This window comes from Vicugna pacos, chromosome 1, assembly GCF_048564905.1.
Source record: "Vicugna pacos chromosome 1, VicPac4, whole genome shotgun sequence".
Lineage (NCBI taxonomy): Eukaryota > Metazoa > Chordata > Mammalia > Artiodactyla > Camelidae > Vicugna > Vicugna pacos.
The window spans coordinates 768,633-774,632 of record NC_132987.1 but is presented as its reverse complement, the minus strand read 5'-3'; positions in this window follow the sequence as shown (position 1 = coordinate 774,632).

The window sequence follows — 6,000 nt, the reverse complement described above, 5'->3', positions numbered from 1 at the left end:
GCACAAAGGGAACGGTTTGCAAGAGAAACAATGACTCTGCGTTCTCAGACTGTTTCCTAGTGCCGGTTTGAAGTGCCTGACGTTTTCACTGTAAAACCGTGTTGGAGCTAGTACCTCCCCATATATATGTATGGAGTGGAGTTTGCAAGTGAAAAGAAACTTTGTGTTCCCTTGAAGCTAGGTGAAGGACGGCTTTCACACACACATATCTCTCAGAACTGAGCATGTGGAGAGACGTTCGTTCATCCAGCACAAAGGGAACGGGTTGCAGGAGAAACACTGACTCTGCTTTCTCTGTCTGTTTCCTAGTTCCGTCTTGAAGTGCCTGCCGTTTTCACTGTAAAACCGAGTTGGAGCTGGTACTTCCCCATATATATGTATGGAGTGGAGTTTGCAACTGAAAGGAAACTTTGTGTTCCCTTCAAACTAGGTGAAGGACGGCTTTCACACACACTAATCTCTCAGAACTGAGCATGTGTAGAGACGTTCGTTCATCCAGCACAAAGGGAACGGGTTGCAGGAGAAACAATGACTCTGCTTTCTCAGTCGGTTTCCTACTGCCGTTTTGAAGTGCCTGCCATTTTCACTGTAAAACCGAGTTGGATCTTGTACCTCCCCATATATATGTATGGAGTGGAGTTGGCCACTGAAAAGAAACTTTTTGTTCCCTTCAAGCTAGGTGAAGGACGGCTTTCACACACACTAATCTCTCAGAACTGAGCATGTGGAGAGACGTTCGTTCATCTAGCACAAAGGGAACGGGTTGCAGGAGAAACACTGACTCTGCTTTCTCAGTCTGTTTCCTAGTGCCGGTTTGAAGTGCCTGCCGTTTTCACTGTAAAACCGAGTTGGAGCTGGTACCTCCCATATATATGCATGGAGTGGAGTTTGAAACTGAAAGGAAACTTTGTGTTCCCTTCAAGCTAGGTGAAGGACGGCTTTCACACACACTTATCTCTCAGAACTGAGCATGTGGAGAGACGTTCGTTCATCCAGCACAAAGGGAACGGGTTGCAGGAGAAACACTGACTCTGTTTTCTCAGTCTGTTTCCTAGTGCCGGTTTGAAGTGCCTGCCGTTTTCCCTGTAAAACCGAGTTGGAGCTGGTACCTCCCCATATATATGTTTGGAGTGGTGTTTGCAACTGAAAGGAAACTTTGTGTTCCCTTCAAGCTAGGTGAAGGACGGCTTTCACACACACTTATCTCTCAGACATGCGCATGGGGAGAGACGTTCGTTCATCCAGCACAAAGGGAACGGGTTGCAGGAGAAACACTGACTCTGCTTTCTCAGTCTGTTTCCTAGTGCCGGTTTGAAGTGCCTGCCGTTTTCACTGTAAAACCGAGTTGGAGCTGTTACCTCCCCATATATATGTACGGAGTGGAGTTTGCAACTGAACAGAAACTCTGTGTTCCCTTCAAGCTAGGTGAAGGACGGCTTTCACACACACTTATCTCTCAGAACTGAGCATGTGGAGAGACGTTCTTTCATCCAGCACAAGGGGAACGGGTTGCAGGAGAAACACTGACTCTGCTTTCTCAGTCTGCTTCCTAGTGCCGGTTTGAAGTGCCTGCCGTTTTCACTGTAAACCCGAATTGGAGCTTGTACTTCCCCATATATATGTATGGAGTGGAGTTTCCAAATGAACAGAAAATTTGTGTTCCTTTCAAGCTAGGTGAAGGACGGCTTTCACACACACTTGTCTCTCAGAACTGAGCATGTGGAGAGACGTTCGTTCATCCAGCACAAATGGAACGGGTTGCAGGAGAAACACTGACTCTGCTTTCTCAATCTGTTTCCCAGTGCCGGTTTAAAGTGCCTGCCGATTTCACTGTAAAATCGAATTGGAGTTTGTACCTCCCCATATATATGTATGGAGTGGAGTTTGCAACTGAAAAGAAACTTTGTGTTCCCTTCAAGCTAGGTGAAGGACGGCTTTCACACACACTTATCTCTCAGAACTGAGGATGTGGAGAGACGTTCGTTCACCCAGCACAAAGGGAACGGTTTGCAAGAGAAACAATGACTCTGCGTTCTCAGACTGTTTCCTAGTGCCGGTTTGAAGTGCCTGCCGTTTTCACTGTAAAACCGAGTTGGAGCTGGTACCTCCCATATATATGCATGGAGTGGAGTTTGAAACTGAAAGGAAACTTTGTGTTCCCTTCAAGCTAGGTGAAGGACGGCTTTCACACACACTTATCTCTCAGAACTGAGCATGTGGAGAGACGTTCGTTCATCCAGCACAAAGGGAACGGGTTGCAGGAGAAACACTGACTCTGTTTTCTCAGTCTGTTTCCTAGTGCCGGTTTGAAGTGCCTGCCGTTTTCCCTGTAAAACCGAGTTGGAGCTGGTACCTCCCCATATATATGTATGGAGTGGAGTTTGCAACTGAAAGGAAACTTTGTGTTCCCTTCAAGCTAGGTGAAGGACGGCTTTCACACACACTTATCTCTCAGACCTGCGCATGGGGAGAGACGTTCGTTCATCCAGCACAAAGGGAACGGGTTGCAGGAGAAACACTGACTCTGCTTTCTCAGTCTGTTTCCTAGTGCCGGTTTGAAGTGCCTGCCGTTTTCACTGTAAAACCGAGTTGGAGCTGGTACCTCCCCATATATATGTATGGAGTGGAGTTTGCAACTGAAAGGAAACTTTGTGTTCCCTTCAAGCTAGGTGAAGGACGGCTTTCACACACACTTATCTCTCAGACCTGCGCATGGGGAGAGACGTTCGTTCATCCAGCACAAAGGGAACGGGTTGCAGGAGAAACACTGACTCTGCTTTCTCAGTCTGTTTCCTAGTGCCGGTTTGAAGTGCCTGCCGTTTTCACTGTAAAACCGAGTTGGAGCTGGTACCTCCCATATATATGCATGGAGTGGAGTTTGAAACTGAAAGGAAACTTTGTGTTCCCTTCAAGCTAGGTGAAGGACGGCTTTCACACACACTTATCTCTCAGAACTGAGCATGTGGAGAGACGTTCGTTCATCCAGCACAAAGGGAACGGGTTGCAGGAGAAACACTGACTCTGTTTTCTCAGTCTGTTTCCTAGTGCCGGTTTGAAGTGCCTGCCGTTTTCCCTGTAAAACCGAGTTGGAGCTGTTACCTCCCCTTATATATGTACGGAGTGGAGTTTGCAACTGAACAGAAACTCTGTGTTCCCTTCAAGCTAGGTGAAGGACGGCTTTCACACACACTTATCTCTCAGAACTGAGCATGTGGAGAGACGTTCTTTCATCCAGCACAAGGGGAACGGGTTGCAGGAGAAACACTGACTCTGCTTTCTCAGTCTGCTTCCTAGTGCCGGTTTGAAGTGCCTGCCGTTTTCACTGTAAACCCGAATTGGAGCTTGTACTTCCCCATATATATGTATGGAGTGGAGTTTCCAAATGAACAGAATATTTGTGTTCCTTTCAAGCTAGGTGAAGGACGGCTTTCACACACACTTGTCTCTCAGAACTGAGCATGTGGAGAGACGTTCGTTCATCCAGCACAAATGGAACGGGTTGCAGGAGAAACACTGACTCTGCTTTCTCAATCTGTTTCCCAGTGCCGGTTTAAAGTGCCTGCCGATTTCACTGTAAAATCGAATTGGAGTTTGTACCTCCCCATATATATGTATGGAGTGGAGTTTGCAACTGAAAAGAAACTTTGTGTTCCCTTCAAGCTAGGTGAAGGACGGCTTTCACACACACTTGGCTCTCAGAACTGAGCATGTGGAGAGACGTTCGTTCATCCAGCACAAAGGGAACGGGTTGCAGGAGAAACACTGACTCCGCTTTCTCAGTCTGTTTCCTAGTGCCGGTTTGAAGTGCCTGCCGTTTTCACTGTAAAACCGAGTTGGAGTTGGTACCTCCCCATATATATGTATGGAGTGGAGTTGGCAACTGAAAGGAAATTTTGAGTTCCCTTCAAGCTATGTGAAGGACGGCTTTCACACACACTTATCTCTCAGAACTGAGCTTGTGGAGAGACGTTCGTTCATCCAGCACAAAGGGAAAGGGTTGAAGGAGAAACACTGACTCTGCTTTCTCAGTCTGTTTCCTAGTGCCGGTTTGAAGTGCCGGCCGTTTTCACTGTAAAACCGAGTTGGAGCTGGTACCACCCCATATATATGTATGGAGTGGAGTTGGCAACTGAAAAGAAACTTTGTGTTCCCTTCAAGCTAGGTTAAGGACGGCTTTCACACACACTTATCTCTCAGAACTGAGCATGTGAAGAGACGTTCGTTCATCCAGCACAAAGGGAACGGGTTGCAGGTGAAACACTGACTCTGCATTCTCAGACTGTTTCCTAGTGCCGGTTTGAAGTGCCTGCCGTTTTCACTATAAAACCGAGTTGGAGCTGGTACCTCCCCATATATATGTATGGAGTGGAGTTTGCAACTGAAAAGAAACTTTGTGTTCCGTTCAAGCTATGTGAAGGACGGCTTTCACACACACTTATCTCTCAGAACTGAGCATGTGGAGAGACGTTCGTTCACCCAGCACAAAGGGAACGGTTTGCAAGAGAAACAATGACTCTGCGTTCTCAGACTGTTTCCTAGTGCCGGTTTGAAGTGCCTGACGTTTTCACTGTAAAACCGAGTTGGAGCTAGTACCTCCCCATATATATGTATGGAGTGGAGTTTGCAAGTGAAAAGAAACTTTGTGTTCCCTTCAAGCTAGGTGAAGGACGGCTTTCACACACACATATCTCTCAGAACTGAGCATGTGGAGAGACGTTCGTTCATCCAGCACAAAGGGAACGGGTTGCAGGAGAAACACTGACTCTGCTTTCTCTGTCTGTTTCCTAGTTCCGTCTTGAAGTGCCTGCCGTTTTCACTGTAAAACCGAGTTGGAGCTGGTACTTCCCCATATATATGTATGGAGTGGAGTTTGCAACTGAAAGGAAACTTTGTGTTCCCTTCAAACTAGGTGAAGGACGGCTTTCACACACACTAATCTCTCAGAACTGAGCATGTGTAGAGACGTTCGTTCATCCAGCACAAAGGGAACGGGTTGCAGGAGAAACAATGACTCTGCTTTCTCAGTCGGTTTCCTACTGCCGTTTTGAAGTGCCTGCCATTTTCACTGTAAAACCGAGTTGGAGCTTGTACCTCCCCATATATATGTATGGAGTGGAGTTGGCCACTGAAAAGAAACTTTTTGTTCCCTTCAAGCTAGGTGAAGGACGGCTTTCACACACACTAATCTGTCAGAACTGAGCATGTGGAGAGACGTTCGTTCATCTAGCACAAAGGGAACGGGTTGCAGGAGAAACACTGACTCTGCTTTCTCAGTCTGTTTCCTAGTGCCGGTTTGAAGTGCCTGCCGTTTTCACTGTAAAACCGAGTTGGAGCTGGTACCTCCCATATATATGCATGGATTGGAGTTTGAAACTGAAAGGAAACTTTGTGTTCCCTTCAAGCTAGGTGAAGGACGGCTTTCACACACACTTATCTCTCAGACATGCGCATGGGGAGAGACGTTCGTTCATCCAGCACAAAGGGAACGGGTTGCAGGAGAAACACTGACTCTGCTTTCTCAGTCTGTTTCCTAGTGCCGGTTTGAAGTGCCTGCCGTTTTCACTGTAAAACCGAGTTGGAGCTGTTACCTCCCCTTATATATGTACGGAGTGGAGTTTGCAACTGAACAGAAACTCTGTGTTCCCTTCAAGCTAGGTGAAGGACGGCTTTCACACACACTTATCTCTCAGAACTGAGCATGTGGAGAGACGTTCTTTCATCCAGCACAAGGGGAACGGGTTGCAGGAGAAACACTGACTCTGCTTTCTCAGTCTGCTTCCTAGTGCCGGTTTGAAGTGCCTGCCGTTTTCACTGTAAACCCGAATTGGAGCTTGTACTTCCCCGTATATATGTATGGAGTGGAGTTTCCAAATGAACAGAAAATTTGTGTTCCTTTCAAGCTAGGTGAAGGACGGCTTTCACACACACTTGTCTCTCAGAACTGAGCATGTGGAGAGACGTTCGTTCATCCAGCACAAATGGAACGTGTTGCAGGAGAAA